Source organism: Protopterus annectens, chromosome 6.part1 (genome assembly GCF_019279795.1).
Source record: "Protopterus annectens isolate FY-2018-M chromosome 6.part1, PAN1.0, whole genome shotgun sequence".
In the NCBI taxonomy this organism is placed as follows: domain Eukaryota; kingdom Metazoa; phylum Chordata; order Ceratodontiformes; family Protopteridae; genus Protopterus; species Protopterus annectens.
This window is the reverse complement of record NC_056738.1, coordinates 422,814,191-422,833,103: the sequence shown is the minus strand read 5'-3', so window position 1 is coordinate 422,833,103 and position 18,913 is coordinate 422,814,191. Positions and strand designations below refer to the sequence as shown.

The following is an 18,913-nucleotide window of genomic DNA, read 5'->3' as shown; positions in this document are numbered from 1 at the left end:
CTCAATCTATGCAAACAGTCAAGGATTTCTTACAGGTGCAACTTCCAAGATTTAGCAGAAACTGGCCTACAAAGAATTGGTCCTTTCCAGTGTCAGACAGACGCCCTAGAGGCAGATCACAACCCCAAGGTTCGTACAGGTCTAAACAATGGGGTGCTTCTACCTCCAAAAGTGGAGAGGACAAATCACAGTCACACAGGAAACAGTCCCAGTGACTTCCCCCTGCCTGCACCAAGCACTTATCTTCTGGCAGCACCTGTAGGGGGAAAACTAGCACTTTTTTCTCAAAACTGGCACATAACCCAGGACAAATGGGTCTTAGATATAGTGTCACATGGCTACAGATTTCACTTTCATACCCTGCCAAGGGCAAACGGTTGGCCAGACCTGCCAAAAAATCAATGGGCAGAGGCACAAAGACAAGTCTCATCCCTCATGGACATGAGGGCCATTCAGCATGTACCAGAGCAAGAGCAGGAACAAGGATTTTATTCAAGAATGTTCTTGGTACCCAGAAAGGACAAAGCCTGGAGACCAATACTGGACCTATCCATTCTAAACACATACCTGGATATACCAAAATTCAAAATGTTGACTTTACAGCAACTTCTGCCCATGCTGGGCAAGATGGCTTGGCTTGTGACTTTAAACCTAAAAGAGGCATACCTGCATGTCCCAATCAGACAAACATGCAGAAGATACCTCAGATTCAAAGCTGGCTCAATGCACTACCAGTTTGCACTGCCCTTTGGCTTATCTACTGTGCCCAGGGTCTTCACAAAGTGCCTGGCACCAGTGATTGCATTCTGCAGACAGAGGAATAGGTTCATAGGTTCATAGGTTTATACTAGGCTATCTGCCCTAAGGCATTTATAAGCCTAGCCCAAAGTTTTGTGGCTTACGCCACCCCTTATATGAAAAAATACTGTGCCCATTAGTTTGTTGTGCCTCTGTCCAGCAGTGAAACAGAGATTATTCCCGGGGTAAACCTACGATCTCCCATCCACAGGTCAAGATTTCTCTTGAACAGAGCCAGTGAGGTGCTCTGCCTCACATGGACCGGGATTTTATTCCACAGCATAGGGAGTCTCTGAGTGATAAATCTCTCCCTCCAGCACATCCTATTTATATCCGTGCTAAGGTTTAAGTCACTTGCTCTAGTGGTTTTTGTGGATTTGGATTTTTTGAGGTGGAGCATGTCCATTAATTCCGGGTTGGACATGGCCTTGTATGTCAGGCACATGTCACCTCTGAGCAGATGGTATGCGACTGAATAGAGCTGGAGTTTCTTCAATCTGGCAGCATATGACAGATTTTGGAGTCCCTTTATCCTTTTGGTGAGGAACGTTTGGGATCTCTCCAATTGCTGCAGATGTCGGGTGAGATACATCCCGAATGGGGCATTGTACTCGATCATTGGTCTGATAAGTGAAGAGTACAGGGGAACAATGACCTCACTAGATCTGGATGTGAATCCCTTCATGATCAGGTGGGTAATGTAGAAGGTCTTTCTAACCACTTTAGCAACGTGAGTGTCAAAAGAAAGGCCACTGTCAACCTGAGTCCCCAGGTCCCTGATAACCTCTTCTGTGCTTAGTGAATTGCCACCTATATGGTAGCTTGGGGTTGCCTTGTTTTTCCCGAAGGGTATGACTATACATTTTTTGGCGTTTAACTTCAGGCCATGGCTCTGGCACCAGCTATCTGTTTCCGTGAGTCCCTTCTGAAGGATATCCGTGTCTGATGCACTTTCCACTATGGCGCCCAGTTTGCAGTCGTCTGCAAACTTTGTCAGCCAAAGTCCTCCCATGTTGGCCTGTACTTCTGAGAAGTAGATGCCGAACAAAAGGGGGCCAAGGACCGAGCCCTGTGGGACACCACTTGTGACCGGCTTGGAGTTTGACATAGCGCCAGCATCTCTAACCCTGTGGGTTCTGTCCTTAAGCCAGTTTGCAACCCATCTTGTGACATATGGGTTTACATTTAAGCTGGTAAGTTTTTCTACAATACCCGAGTGGGGTATTGTGTCGAAAGCCTTTGCAAGGTCAAGGTAGGCTGTATGGACTGCCTTTCCCTCATCAATGGCCTTGGTGACTGTTTCGAAGAAGTCGACCTAGTTCAAAAGGCATGATCTGCCCTTGACGAAGCCAAGCTGGGTTGGGTCCAATGTCTGCAAGTCCCCTATATCTTTGTTTATGAGCTCCATTATGATCCTCTCCATAGCTTTGCAGACTAGACTTGTTAAGCTTATGGGGCGGTAATTACCAGGGTCCGTAGAGGCACCGCCTTTGTGGAGTGGGACCACAGTTGCCGTACGCCACTCCTTGGGCACGTATCCTGTGGTAAGGCTGAGATTAAACAGCTGCCTTATGTGTGGGTTTAATTCCTCATTTAGCTCGTGTAGCACACAGCCGGGGACACCATCCGGTCCCATTGATGCTGTGTTTTTAGCTTTAGAGAGAGCAGCTTTCACCTGCGCATTTGAGATGTCTGGGAGGCTACACTCCACTGGGATAGTTATCTCTCCTTTAGGGGGGGAGAGGGGGGTGAAGTTTGCACTGAACCTGTTTGCCAGTATGTTGGCAATGTCTGTGGGTTCAGTGATTTTTGTATCATTTTGGACTAATTCTGAGCATATCTGGGAGTTTCCACCCAGGTTCCTAACATAGGTGAAAAAGGCCTTATAATTGTCCTTTGAATCCATGGTAATTTTTCTCTCAAAATTGGCCTTAGTTGATTTTGAGTGCTCGTATTTTTTTACTAATAATGATCAGGGGTGACTTCCCTTTTATGGATTTTGTTCTATCATGTAATAGCTTTCTCCTCTTATTGTAAAGTTTGTTAATGGCTGGGGTCCACCAGGCTGGACGTTTGCCCTTTGTGGAAAGAGTCTTGGTTTTATTTGGGATTGCTTGATCCATGCAGTCCTGGAGGTGGTCATAGAAGGCATTTGTAAGGGCTTCCGCAGCTTGGGTTGTGGTTTCCACTGGCTCAGGGGCCTTGAAGGATACCACACCAGTCTTGAGTAGTGTGAAGTTTGCTTTAGAGAAGTTCTTCACTGTAGTCTTTTTTTGTTTGGGGTGGGGGCGGGATGTGGATTTCCAGTGAGATTAGTTTATGATTAGATCTTACCAATGAGGGATATACTTCCGGTGTGGAGCATTTTGTCCCCATGTTTGTGATAATGAGATCTAGTATATTTTCTCCTCTCGTGGGAACAGTGACTAGCTGTTCCATGGTATTTGAATTTATGAACTCCAGAAACCGTTGGGCTAGAAAGTTAGGGCTTGAGTAATGTTCCCAGTCTATATTCGGGTAGTTGAAGTCACCCAATATAATGGTGTTTGGAGATACATTTATACCCTCCAGTGTCTTCAGGAAGGCTGTGTGGGGTTCCTGAGTTTGAGAGGGTGGCCTGTAGCATGCTACAATTTGTAGAGCAGTTTTGCCTATGGTTAGTTGCACCTGGATGGTTTCCAAGCTTGATGCGTTGCCACCAACCTGGAGGTGTGGGTATCCTTTATGAATATGGATACACCCTCCTTTTGTGGTGTGGTCCGGTTTTGGGGCCGGAACGCATGATATGAGGTAAAACCTAATAGTGCCGGGTGCTCTCAGGAGCCTTGAACCAGGTTTCAGTTACAGCACAGACGTCGATGTTCTCCGCACTGAGAAGGGCCTCGAGTCGCATTTTGAGATTTAGACTTCTGGCATTGAGCAGCATTACCCTCAGTTTCTTCCCATTTTTGTTTTCTAGGGTGGTAGGTTTAGAATTTGAGCCTTGCCTAAAAAAGGCACTATGGGGGTGGCAAGAGCCTTAGCCAATATCCGGAATCCCAGGGGTGACGGGTGCAAGCCGTCCCTTGCGAAGCAGCGTGGCTTGTCAAGCATGTCATCCCAGGCAGATACAAATATATCCTTACTTGGACGACTGCCTCATTCAAGCAGAGAACAAGGACATTCTACTACAGCATCTGGCATTTGTAAAGAGATTACTAACATACCTAGGGTACACAGTCAGTGAAAAGAAATCAAAACTAGTACCCTCTCGAGATAATATTCCTGGGTGCAAGCTTAAATACAACTGTCCAGGTGGCTTATCTCATGCCAGACAAAGACAGCTGACTACCTATTTCAAACTGTTGGCATCAAAGGCCCAGTTATCTGCAAGAAAAATTCGGCAGGCTTTGGGCTTCATGGCATCCTGCATTCTACTAATTCCATATGCAAGACTGCATATGAGGAAACTTCAGTGGTACCTAAAAAGTGTTTGGACTCAGCAGTGCCACAGCCTGGAAACAATAATTACCCTCATTCCCTGCCTGCAACAGGAGTTTCGATTGTGGGTGAAGGCCTGTCACCAAAACAAGGGACAGCCATTCACCTTACCCCCAGCCAGGCAAACATTAACAACGGATGCATCAGACTATGCCTGGGGGGCCCACATGGCAAGAAGATGCATTCAAGGCACATGGTCCGCAAATCAAATGCATCTACATATCAATCAGAAAGAGATGCTAGCTGTTCAAAATGCCCTGACAGCCTTTAAGGACCTACTCTATCCAGGACAACTACTGATAAAGACAGACAATGCCACAGTCATGTGTTACATAAGCAGGGAGGCACTCATTCTTACCTCCTTTGCAGGCTAGCCATGACTTTGTGGGACACAGCATTGACTTACCAAGTACATCTGCAGGCACAATTCCTGCCAGGAAAGATAAATACCCTGGCAGACGAACTAAGCAGAAATCTCAATGATCCCCACGAGTGGAAATTGGATCCTCAAGTCTTCAGCATGATAACAAGGAAATAGGGATGCCCGGACATAGATCTACTTGCCTCTCCAAACAACTGCCAACTAAAGAGATTCTGCACAAGGAATTAGCAGACAAGCATGGAAGGTGGATGCCCTTTCTTTCAGCTGGAAAAACTTAACAGTATATGCCTTTCCTCCACTGCCTCTCCTCCCCAAGTTACTCCTAAAGGTCAGACAAGAGAAGCCAAAAATTATACTGATTGCCCCAGACTGGCCCCGCCAGTACTGGTATCCAATCCTAAGGAACTTGTCTCAATGCTCAGCCTGGATCTTACCTCAAATACTTCATCTACTGTCCCAATAAAACAATCGGATCCTGCACAGCCAACTCAAAACATTAAGTCTGGCAGCATGGCGGATAATGTAGTCATACAAACACACATCTCACTAAAGCGGTGATGGATGTCATTTTGGAAGCCAGGAGGCCTAGTACCAGAAAATCTTATGCTGGAAAATGGAAGAGATTCTGTGCTTGGAACCAGGCACAAGGAATTGACACAGGTGTACCAAATATTCCTCAGATTTTGCAATACTTAACTGAGATGCTAGACAAAGGCCTATCCTTTTCATCAATTAAAATTTATGCCTCTGCCATTTCGGCTCACTATAATTCAGAGCCACCAATCTTTTTTCTTCCCTTATTAAGGCAGTACCTCGGAGGAGCCAAAAACTTAAGGCCTCCAAGGAGACCACCAATACCTGCATGGGACTTCAATTATGTCTTGGAAAAACTCACCCTGCCTCCTTTTGAGCCAGCTGCTACAGCTGATACAAAGTTTTTATCTTGGAAAACAGCTCTGCTCCTAGCAATAAGCTCTGCAAGACTAGTAGCAGAGCTACAGGCACCCATGGCTGTGGAACCTTTTATAATTTTTTATCCAGACAGGGTTTCTCTGAGGACTAACCCGACATTTATGCCTAAGGTGGTGTCCAGTGTGGCACTTAACCAAACTATTCATCTGCCTACCTTTTATCCAAACCCACAGAATAAGGGGGAGAGAATTCTGCATTCTTTGCACATGCACAGACAACTACGCTTCTACTTGAACAGAACCAAAGCTATCAGAAAGACAGAGCAGTTACTAGTGGCATATGCTGCAGTATCACAATGAAAGGCTATCTCAAAGCAGACTATTTCAAAGTGGTTAGGCCATTGCATTCATTTCTGCTATTCACAACATGGCAAGCCAGTGCCTAAGGGCATTGGGCCACATTCAACCAGAGCAGCAGCCACTTCAGCAGCCTTCCTCAGGGGAGTACCAACCAAAGACGAGGCTGCTACCTGGAATTCAGTGCACTATCACTTACCACTCTACTCTAAATCCAGGGCAAGCTTTGCCACTGCAGTTCTGCAGGGCCTCATAGCCGCTCCTAATGCTATTTAGCTCCAGCCTCCCAACCTTAGCTTTGGGATTCAACCCAATTGTAATGACTGCAACAGTGAAACACGAAGAACATAGTACAGTTGTGTACACTTACCATAAATGTAGATGTCCGAGTGTATTCACTGTTGCAGTCCAGGTTACCCACCCGCCTTCCCCCATATCTTTGCTGGAATTTATCTGTACTTCTCTTACCTATACAACCTATGTGGTGTATTTGCTTGTAGATGAAGGCATATTTTACTTTGGTGCATGCATGCTTTATTGAAAATTTTTTTAGCCTTCGCTTTTGGGGGCACCTGACATCTGGGGCAAGAAAAACTAAAGAAAATGGCGTCGGCTACATCTTTTATACCCCTGGCTCACTGACATCAGGGAAGAGGCGACAGCAACCGACGCCGGACCTAAACTTTGGAATTCTGGACGACTGAGGGTAGCCTGCCAGCAGGATAACCCAATTGTAATGACTGCAACAGTGAATACACTCTAACATCTATATTTATGGTAAGTGTACACAACTGTACTTTCCTGCAACCGGCCCCTAAAACTCCTATAAGTTTCCCCTATGTAAAACTTCTTACATCCACATCTTAGCACATACACTAACCCCTCGGTATTGCAACTGCATTCATACCTAGCTGTAAACTTGATGCCATTATGTAGGGAAAAGAGCTTACTGCATATTGACAGATGGAACAACCATCACATGGAACAGTGCCTTTATATATGCTTAAGCTCTGACTGACATTAATATCTGGTAAACAAAATTGGTTATGTACCAGAATATCAGACATATTCCTATCTCTTTTATATGCAATACTCAGAAAATCGGGTAGCATAGAATTCAGAACTTTATCCCTTAGGATCATTGGCCACAAGCTACGTACTTTAACTGTTTCCTCATATTGGTGGAATTATTTCCACCAGTACAAACCTTATATTTTCCACTAGCACGGACATAATGAGAATCTCCCTGAGAGTTAACAGAATACCTTATGTCCATAATTTTTTGTTTAGCTTCCCTGACCAACTGGACATCATAGCCTCTTTTATTAAACATTTTTTCTGCTTCAGCTCTCTCTAAATCAAAGCTGATATCAAGGCTACATAGCCTATGAATTCATAAGAATTCATTATAGGGCAGTACCTTGACCAAATGTTTGGGGTGACAACTGTTCCCATATAAAAATACATTTCTATGTTCAAATTTCCTATGTATATAAGCAAACAATATTTTGTAGTGTTTTTACTCTTGGAAGGCTGTGCAAGCCGAGGCACTAAGTGTTTCATCAAATTTGCTTACTTCTTGGATCGGTGGTCTTGGTGGTATTTTATTATTTATTTATTTTTTGTTTTGTTTTTTTTTTTAAGTTGTATTTGCCAAGTAACTAAACACACCTTGCACTGTGGTTTTTGACACCCTAGAAGCTTCTTCCAGGGCAGCAGTCACCAGTTCTGTCTTTAGAAGGCATGCATGGCTTAAGGGACAGCCCTTGCCAGACCATGTTAAATCTAAATTGTTGGATGCACCCTTGAATAAAGGCAACTTATTTGGCACCAAGGCAGAGGAGGTCGTAAAAAAGATCGAAGAAAAAGCTAAATCTATGCAGACAGTTAAGGATTTCTTACAGGCACAGCCACCCAGGTTCAGCAGGCATTGCCCCTCCAAGCACTGGTCCTTTCCTGCTCCCACCAGGTCAGTTCAGCCCAGACGCCGTGGAAGCAGACCTTGCAGACAGCAGCCACAGGGAATGCAGAGATCAAAACAGTGGAATTCCTCCACTTCAAAACCAGGGAGTTCTAAGCCACCCCCACATGATAAGAACTCACAGTGACTCTCCTCCCCCACCCCCTCCCTCCGCCCATCTGCAATTACCCCTAGGTGGAAAGCTCTCCTTTCACGCAAGCACCTCGGCCACCATTGCCAACGACCGCTGGGTCCTCAACATAGTGTCCCAGGGATACAAATTTTCTTTCCACTCTTCCAACCCCAAAAGGGTTCCCAGATCTACCTCCAAACCAGTGGGCAGAGGCGCAAAAGCAAGTCCTTTCCCTGCTCTCTATGAGGGCAATAGAGCATGTTCCTGCAGAACAGAAAGGCCAAGGTTTCTACTCCAGACTTTTTCTGGTACCCAGAAAAGATGGCACCTTCCGCCCCATGCTCGATCTATCCATTCTAAACACCTTCCTGGTGATACCAAAATTCAAAATACTCATCCTCCAGCAACTGCTACCCATCCTCTCCAAGGATGCTTGGCTAGCCACCCTAAACCTAAGAGAGGCCTACCTCCACATTCCTATCAGGGAATCATGCATGAAATATCTGTTTCAGGGCAGGATCTTTGCACTTTCCTTTGGCTTATCTACTGCTCCCAGAGTTTTCACAAAATGTCTGGCTCCAGCCATTGCCTTTTGCAGACAAAGGAATGTCCAAATTTACCCATACTTTGCCTGAATTAGGCAGTCGTCTGTCAGGAAATGCTGCTCTAGCAACTGGCCTTTGTAAAGTCCATACTGACCTCCCTAGGGTACACAGTCAACAAAAAGAAATCCAAACTAGTACCCACCCAAAGGATTATATTCCTGGGAGCAAGCCTGGACACAGCATCCCAGATGGCATTCCTTACACCTGAAAAGCAAACTTACCTGACAGCCTACTTCTCTCAACTAGCCACCAGACCCCAGTTATTTGCAAGGAAAATCCTGCAAGCTCTGGGGTTCATGGGTTCATCGCATCTTGCATTCTACTCATTCCATATGCCAGACTTCATATGAGGAAACTTCAGTGGTACCTAAAAAGCCTTTGGTGTCAACACTCTCAAGACCTGGAAACTATTATTCCCATGATAACTTTCCTCAGAAAAGTTTTTCTTTGGTGGGCAGCAGCATGCTCCCACATCAAGGGACTACATTTCTCACCACCCCCCACCATCCAGACCCTCACCACAGACACATCAGACTATGCCTGGGTGCACACCTGGATGGTAGGTGCATACAAAGCTGATGGAGTCTACAGCAAATCCATCTGCACATCAACCATAAAGAGATGTTTGCTGTCCAGCACGCATTGACAGCTTTCAGGCCCCTTCTCTCTCCAGGGGCTCTCCTGATCAAAGCAGACAACACCACTGTCATGTGGTATATCAACAAGCAGGGGGGGACTCATTCCCACCCTCTATGCAGGCTGCCCATGACCCTTTGGCACACAGCCTCTGCCATGCAATTCCACCTGTTAGCACAATTCCTGCCAGGTGCTCTGAGCTGTCTGGCAGACCACTTAAGCAGAAATCTTCTGGACCTACACAAGTGGCAGCTAGACAAAACAACCTTCACCCTAATAACTCAGAAATGGGGCACCACGAAGGTGACCTCTTTGCCCCCCACACTAACCATCAGCTCAGCAAGTTCTGCACCAGGGAGCATCACTTTATGGCTTGGAACGTGGATGCCCTGTCCTTCCCCTGGGTCATTCTATTGGTCTGGGCGTTTCCTCCACTACCTCTCATCCCCAGGGTACTGATCAAAATAAGGGAGGAAAAACTAAGGACAATTCTTATTGCTCCAGACTGGCCTTGCCAGCACTGGTACCCACTGCTGTGCAGCCTGTCCCCACTGCTGCCATGGCATCTTACTCGACCCCAACCCTCTTGACCCAGAGGGAAGGAGAATTCATGCATCCCCAATTGCAGACCCTCAATTTGGCAGCTTGGCTTATTCCCTAACCACCGATCAATCTGCCAACCTCAGTAAACAGGTTCTAGATGTTATGCATGAGGCCAGATGCCCTAACACTTGAAAGTCTTTTGCTGACAAATGGAAAAGGTTCTGCACCTGAATTCAGGCTAAGGGAGCCGATACGGCACAGCCCTCCCTCCCTCTCATCCTGGATTACTTAGCTGACCTGCTGCACAATGGTCTCTCTTTTCCTCTGTTAAAATTCATGCATGTGCTATCTCTGCTCATTTCCTAACTAAACAGTCCCTTTTCTCACACCCTCTGATCAAACAATTTCTAAGAGGGGCTAGCAGCTTGAGGCCACCCAGAAGAGCACCTACCCGAGCTTGGGACCTTAACTTTATGTTGGAAAAGCTCACCCTGCCCCCTTCAAACCAGCATCTTCAGCAGAGTTAAAATTTCTCTGCTGGAAGACAGCTTTCCTTCTGGCCATCACGTCAACCAGAAGGGTCGCCGAGCTACAAGCACTCATGCTGACTGGGTTTTCCTCAGGGCTAACCCATCCTTCATGCCCAAAGTGGTGTCCAGTGTGGCTTTCAACCAATCCTTTCATTTGCCCACCTTTTTCCTAACCTGCAGAACAAGGGGGAAAGGATCCTGCACTCTAGATGTGCGCAGAGAGCTCAGATTCCATCTAGACAGGACTAAATCCTTCAGAAAGTCTGATCAATTGCTGATTAGCTTTGCTGCAGGGGCAAGAGGGTAAACCATCTCCAAACAAACAATTTCCAAATGGATAGCACACTGCATCCATTTCTGTTACAAGCAACACGGAAAGCCTCCCCCTAAGGGGGTCAGGGCTCACCCCACCAGAGCAGCCTCCACCTCTGTAGCTCTCCTCAGAGGAGTCCCCACCAGGGACATCCTGGAGGTTGTCACCTGGACATCTGTTCACACTTTCACCAAACATTACCACCTGCCTATCTTCTCTTAATCTGGGGCAGGATTTGCCACTGCAGTCTTGCAGGGCATCCTAGAAAGCCCCTAGTCTCCTTGACTGCCTTCACCCTTTTCCTCACCTTTGGGAATCAACCCAAATGTGATGACTGCAGCATTGAAACACGAAGAACATAGTACAGATGTTCTTCGTGTTTCACATTTGGGTTATCTGCCTGAAGTTAGCCTTCAGCCGGCCTGAATACCAGAGTCTTCAGATTCCTGCGTCGGATGTTGTCGCTCCTTCCATGACGTCAGGTCGTCAGGGGTATAAAACATGCAGCCGACACCATTACATCAGTCTTTCTTGCCGTGCGGCACCCAAAACAGAAGCAGTTCACAAGGGCCGGTCGGCTGACTCCTGAAATTTCGTTTTCGAGTTTCAGACCCGAAGTCTTCAAAAAAGATAAGTACCCCATTGGGGATCCTTTTTTCTTGCTCTAACCCATGTCAGAAAAAAATTAACAATTGTCTTGCCTGTGGAAAGCAAATACCTGATAGAGATTTTCATTCTTACTGCGTCACCTGTTTAGGCCCAGACCACGATGTCCCTCGCTGTTGGTTTTGTGCTTTGTTTAACGCCTGAACTATTTGTCATTGGGCTATTATTGTAGCTACATACTTTCGTTTTCTATCTCCGTACTCCGAAATGGCTTCGTTAAGCCATCCGACTACCGTTCTTCTGAAAATATGTAAGGATAAAGACAGACAGACCGCATAGGTTCAAAACTGCTGACGACGCTTCCATTAAGCTAGTCGCCAGTACTCAGTGAGGTGCTTTCGCAGCCCCTGATACCTGCTACTACAGATTCGCAGGCCTCTACGGAGACCCATTCGGAGTCCGGTATGCCACAAGATGCCTCTTCTACTATGGAACCTGCAGATATCTCTGCCTTGGATGGGTCTGGAGCTGCTGTGCAGGGACTGGCTTCTGGGGGTGTATTCAAGCCTACAGACTTTCATATTAAACAGAGCATAATTTCCATCTAGAAGTACCAAATTCCTCAGGCCTAAAACTCGCACTACGCCTAGAAAACAGACAACCAAACCGCGTACTCTGGCCCATATGCCCCAAAAACAAATGCTTAGAATGGTTGAAGACCTTATTACCTTAATTAGGGAAGCCAGCCTTCCCTCTCTAAGAGACCTAGAACTGTTTTTCTTTCTGGTTCTTCTGACCAGGAATCTGATATCTCTGCTCCATCTGATTACCAGGATTTGCCCTTCTCTACTTATGAGGATTCTGATGAAGAGGATTCCATTCCCTCTGCTTCCCCTCCAGAAGATGTTTCATTTGGTGAAACCTTGCATATCCTTAGAATACTCCTGGCTTTCCCAGTGGAAATGCTTCCTGAGTCCAAAAAGAGACTTAGGGAATTCTTACTCCTGCCTCAACACAGGCCTCTAGCTATCCCTCCATTTCTGGCTATTGTAGATGGTGTTTTCTTGGAATCTAGCCTTACCCCAGGCACTTTGCCTCCAGCTCCCAAAAAACCTGACAGGTACTACAGAGTACCTGACTCTCAAGTTCCTTTTCAAGAATCCTACTGCGGATCCGGAAACCATTTCCCCAAGGGCCAAAAGGCATTAAGGCTACTACTGCCAAAAATCATACCCCTTCTGATAGGGATTCTAGAGCCGTAGACAGATGGGGTAAGAAGGTATACATGTCTGCTACTTTGGCCATTAGGGCTTTAAATTGCCAGTTTCATATGTTAAAGTATCAGCAGCATATTATGGGACTACTCAAACAGAACATGATGTTGATTCCTGACTGTGCTGAACACAAAGACTTGCAAGATTTAATGTATTCTGCTAAACAAGTTGATAAACATACTTTGCAATGTGGTTTTGCTGCTTTAGAAGCATCTTGCAGGGCTGCTGTCACTGGGTCTGTACTTAGAAGGCATGCTTGGTTTAAGGAACAAAACTTGCCAGATCACGTTAAAGCTAAATTACTGGATGTTCCCTTAAACCAAGACTGCCTTTTTGGGACCAAAGCAGAAGTCATCCTCCAAAAGATGGAGGAAAAAGCTAAATCTATGCAAACTGTTAAAAGATGTCTTACAAGTACAGCCTCCCAGAATCAGTAGGCATTGGCCTTCAAAGAGCTGGTCCTTTCCGGTCCCTCCCAGGCCTTTTCAGTCCAAACCCAGGAACAGCGGACCACCAAGACTTCAGTCCCAGGCTATGTACAGGTCTAAGCAGTGGTGGTGGGGGGGGGGGCTCCCACTTCCAAAGCAGGGAGTAGTAAGCCACCCCTCTACGGAAAAATGGTGCAATGACTTAACCTTAACCCTTCCAAGCCCTGCCCAACTGCTTGCTCCCTTAGGAGGAAAGCTCGCCCTACATGCAAAAAAATTGGGAACTCATTACCCAGGATAAATGAGTTTTGAACATATTTTCCCAAGGATACAGATTCCACTTCCACACACTACCAACCCCAAGTGGTTGGCCAGACCTCCCCCTAAATCAGTGGGCGGAGGCCCAACCGCAGGTTTTCTCTCTTCTAAATATCAGGGCTATTCAACCTGTCCCAGCAGAACAAAGGGGACAAGGTTTTTACTCAAGACTTTTTTTCTGGTACCCAGAAAAGAAAAGAGAACTCCTGACATCCTATCCTGGACCTCTCTATTCTCAACACCTTTATGGTGATTCCAAAATTCAAAATGCTAACTCTTCAACAGCTTCTTCCTATGCTAGCCAAGGATGCCTGTCTGGCAACCCTAGACTTAAAGGAAGCTTACCTGCACATCCCAATAAGAGAATCCGGCAGACAATACCTACATTTCAGGACGGGCTCCATGCGCTTTCAGTTCTCTGTCCTTACCTTTGGCTTATCTACTGCACCCAGGGTGTTCACAAAGTGTCTAGCTCCAGCCATTGCATTTTGCAGGCAGAGAAATATTCAGATTTACCCATACTTGGCCGATTGTCTGATTCGGGCAGAAAGCCAGGACTTCCTATTACAACACCTGGCATTTGTAATGAAACTTCTAACCTCACTGGGGTACACCATCAACAAAAAGAAATCTCATCTAGTACCCTGCCAACAGATTGTATTCCTGGGAGCAAGCTTGAACACAACTTCCCAGATGGCATTCCTCACTCCAGAGAAACAAGTTTACTTGACAACCTACTTCTATCGATTGGCCACAAAAACCCAGCTGTCTGCGAGAAAAATACTGCAGGCTCTGAGTTTCATGGCCTCTTGCATTCTGCTAATTCCATATGCAAGACTGCATATGAGGAAACTCCAGTGGTATCTAAAAAGTCTATGGTGTCAACATTCTCAGGACCTGGAAACTGATTCCTATCATTCATTGTCTAAGGACAGAGTTCCTTTGGTGGGCAGAGGCCTGCTACCACAATAAGGTGCTCCCTTTCACTCTACCCCCTGCCGCCCAAACCCTAACAGACTCATCAGACTATGCATGGGGGACTCGCATGGCAGGGCAGTGCATTCAGGGCAAATGGAACCTGAGACAGATGCACCTGCATATCAATCAAAAAGAAATGCTAGCTGTACAGAATGGTCTGACAGCCTTCAAAGACCTTATTCTTCCAAGGCAACTACTGGTAAATACAGACAACACTACAGTTATGTGGTACATAAACAAGCAGGGGGGAACCCACTCCTACCCTCCCTGCAGACTAGCCATGGCTCTGTGGAACACAGCCTTGAGCTACCAAGTGCACCTACAAGCTCAATTCCTGCCAGGTAAACTAAATTCACTGGCAGACTTGAGCAGAAATCTCATGTACCCACACAAATGGAAACTAGAACCCAAACTATTCAACCTCTTGAACAAATGAGCGACTCCAGTGGTAGACCTATTTGCCTCCCCTCAGAACTACCAATTGAACAAATTCTACACCAGAACTCCCCACAGTCAAGCTTGAAAAGTGGATGCCCTGTCCTTTACGTGGGAAAGCCTCTCTGTTTATGCCTTTCCCCCTCTGCCTCTCCTCTTGAAGGTTCTACTAAAGATCAAACAGGACAAGCCAAGGACAATACTGATTGCACCAGACTGGCTACGCCAGCACTGGTACCCCCTCTTGCACAGTCTGACACTGCTACAACCATGGCATCTGCCTCAGACCCCTTCCCTGCTGTTCCAGCAGACGGGCCAGATTCTGTACCCACAGCTTCAAACCCTGAACCTTGCAGCCTGGCTACTTACATGAGCTCTCCTCTAGCAACCCTCAGTAAGCAGGTGTGGGATGTCATTCTGGAGGCAGGGAGGCCTAGTACTAGGAAATCCTATTCTGAAAAGAGGAAAATATGCTGTTCCTGGAGCCCAGCTCAGTGGATGGGCACAACAGTGCCCAGCTTAACAGAAATACTCCACAAGGGCCTATCCTTCTCGTCAGTTAAGGTTCATGCCTCTGCCATTTCAGCACATTATAATACTGAGCCACCCCTCTTCTCTCACCCCTTGCTAAAACAATTCCTTAGAAGGGCCAAAAATTTAGGACCCCCCAAGACAGCTCCCACTCCAGCCTGGGACGTTAACTTTGTATTGGAAAAGCTCACTCTTCCCCCCTTTGAACCAGCTGCTACAGCAGAGCTGAAATTCCTTTCTTGGAAAACAGCCTTACTTCTAGCCATCACTTCAACAAGAAGAGTGTCTGAATTACATGCCCTCATGGCAGTGGAACCTTTCATTATCTTCCATGCGGACAGGGTTTCCCTCAGGAATAATCCATCCTTTATGCCAAAGGTGGTTTCTAGTGTGGCCCTAAACCAGTCCATTCCTTTGCTTACTTTTTTCCCCTAATCCTCAAAATAAAGAGGAACTGATACTGCATTCTCTGGACGTGCACAGACAACTTTGATTCTATTTGGACAGCAGTAAGCCTCTCAGAAAATCTGACCAACTGCTAGTTAGCTTTGTTGCAGGGGCAGAGGGGAAGGCCATTTCAAAGCAAGCCATTTCCAAATGGATAGCGCATTGCATTCATTTCTGCTACAAGCACCATGGAAAACCTACCCCACAGGGGATAAGATCACATTCCACCAGGGCTGCATCTACTTCTATGGCATTTCTCAGAGGAGTCCTTACCAGGGACATCCTGGAAGCTGCTACCTGGAGCTCTGTACATACCGTCACCAAGCATTACCACCTGCCTATATTTTCTAAATCCAGAGCTGGATTTGCCACAGCAGTCTTATAGGGCTTAATTGCTGGCCCTTTTTAACTACCTCCTCCCTTCCTTAGCTTTGGGAATCGACCCAGATGTGATGACTGCAACAGTGAAACACGAAGAACATAGTACAGTTGTGTACACTTACTGTAAATGTAGATGTTTGAGTGTATTCACTGTTGCAGTCCTGGTTACCCTCGGTCCAGCCCCCTGACTTCACTTGGCTCTGTTTTTCCTTCTTGTTTGGTATATACATTTTATCATGTGTGTATGCTTTTTGACGGGGGTGTACCATACCAATATAATTGCTTCCTCTTGTGGGGGCACCCGACATCTGGGGCAAGAAAAACTGATGTAATGGTGTTGGCTGCATGTTTTATACCCCTGACGACCTGACGTCATGGAAGGATCGACAGCATCAGACGCAGAAATCTGAAGACTCTGGTATTCAGGCCGGCTGAGGGCTACCTGCAGGCAGATAACCCAAATGTGATGACTGCAACAGTGAATACGCTCTAACATCTGCATTTATGGTAAGTGTACATAACTGTACTTTGTGAACACTCACCATAAATCTAGATGTTCGAGTGTATTCACTGTTGCAGTCCTGGTTTCCTTTCCTCCATCCCCCCTCTTCTTTCTTCTCTCTCTGTACAAGGGACATTTTGGGTCTTCCACCAGAACCTGGCTCCCACTTGGGGGCTCCTGACAGGGCAAGAGAAACTGATGTAATGGTGTCGGCTGCCTTACTTTATACTACTGACGCTCTGACGTCAGTCCTGAAGTGACAGCAACCGACGCAGAAATACTAAGCCTCTGGTATTCGGGCCGGCTGAGGGCTTACCCTGGCAGGGATAACCCAAATATGATGACTGCATCAGTGAATACACTCGAAAATCTACATTTATGGTAAGTGTACGCAACTGTACTTTGAGACCTGTAATTATTACATTACTTCTTCTTTCGGCTGTTCCTGTTAGGGGTCTCCACAGTGGATCATGTGTTTCCATCTCTTCCTGTCCTGTACATCTTGCTCTGTCACACCAACCACCTGCATGTCCTCTCTTGTCACATCCGTAAACCTTATCTTAGGCCTTCCTCTTTCCTCTTACCTGGCAGCTCCATCCTTAGTATCCTTTTCCTAATATACCCAGCATCCTTATTTAGCACATGTCCAAACCAATGCAATCTCTCCTCTCTGGCTCTGTCTCCAAACCGTCCAGCCTGAGCTTGACCCTCTAATATACTGATTCCTAATCCTGTCCATCCTCGTTATACCCAGTGCAAAGCTTAACATCTTTAACTCTGCCACCTCCAGCTCTGACTCCTGCCTTTTTGTCAATGCCACTGTCTCTATCCCATATAACATAGCTGGTCTCACTACGCTCTTGAAGGCCTTCCCTTTCACTCTTACTGGTACCTGTCTGTCAAAATCACTCCTGGCACTCCACTCCATCTTGCCTACACTTGCTTCTTCACCTTTCTTCCATACTCACCATTACTGTGAACTGTTGATTCCATGTATTTAAATTCATCCACCTTCACCAACTCTACTCCCTGCATCCTCACCATTCCTCTATCCTCCAACTCATTCACACACACATATTCTGTCTTAGTCCTGCTGAGCTTCATTCCTTTCTTCTCCTCTCCAGGGTCTTCTTAACCTTTTCCCTACTCTCCGTACAGATCACAATGTCATCTGCAAACATCATAGTCCACAGGTCTCCTGTCTGATCTCGTCTGTCAACCTGTCCATCACTATTGCAAATAAGAAAGGGCTCAGAGCTGATCCTTGATGTAATCCCACCTCCACCTTAAATGCATCTGTCACTCCTACTGCAGACCTCACCACTGTCACACTACCCTCATACATATCTTGTACCACTCTTAGATACTTCTCTGCCACTCCCGACTACCTCATACAATACCACAACTCCTCTCAACATTTTGAGACCGTTTATAAAGTTTTTTTGGGATATAAAACTAATGAAGATAAAACAAAGGCTATATCCATAAATTATGTACCCTCACATGAATTGTTTTAGCAAAACCCATATTTATGGGGGATATAATAAGGTGAAGTATTTAGGAGTATTCCATTATGACAGCTAGGGGTGTGTGAGAATAGAGTAAAAAGATACTGCAAAACTGAGAAACTGGAAACTCTTATTTGTGGATATGGAGAGTAAGAAACCAAGCAGTGAATGTGTTTGTCTCTTTAGTCTTGCATACAAGAAAGAATACTTTCCTCAACCTGAAGAGAAAGTGTAGACTATAGTAAAGAATTGAAGGAATTTATCTGGAGGTAAAGAGGGCAAGAGGGGGCAAGAGTTAAGTAGGATAAGTTGATCCAGTAGAACAAGATGGTTTAGGTTTACCGGATTTGAAGTGGTATTTTAGAGCTGCACAATTAAGGCTTGCACGCAACACAAACAAAGTTATAAATCAAAGTGGAAAGGGATGATGAAGCAAGGGGAAATTTCAAGAAAGAGAGAGAGAGTAGATTTTTAGTTGCAGATCCTTTAGGAGAATAATAAACATACAGAATTCATAAAGTAGCAGCAGAAAGTATTCTAAGAACTAAGTCAGTATGAGAATGGAGAAAGGAAATTTTGCCAATAGGGATGATTGCAAGTAGGAGTACAGAAAGTAGGTAAGAGTGTTACGGAATTTACTCGAGAATCCTGGCAAAGGAACCAAAATGCAACTCTAGTAGAAAAGGTAGTAGAGTGGGGTGAGGCCAAGAAGACATTTGGATTGCAGGTTAGAAACTGCTTCTCTACCAGTATTTGTTCTCGGAGTACAGGCAAAGAGAAAGGGATAGGGGAATTTTAAGTGAAAGACCTGTTCTATTAGAGTTTCTAGTTGAATCTAGAACAGAAGCAGCTATTAA

At 45.8% G+C, this 18,913-nt stretch overlaps 1 protein-coding gene across 2 annotated transcripts in view; it reads right to left on the bottom strand.

Annotated features, from left to right (window-relative positions):
* Nucleotides 1-18,913, bottom strand: part of LOC122805610 (BTB/POZ domain-containing protein KCTD3-like) — a 2,987,990-nt gene that overhangs the window by 2,033,437 nt on the left and 935,640 nt on the right. The gene's annotated exons all lie outside the window — the stretch shown is intronic.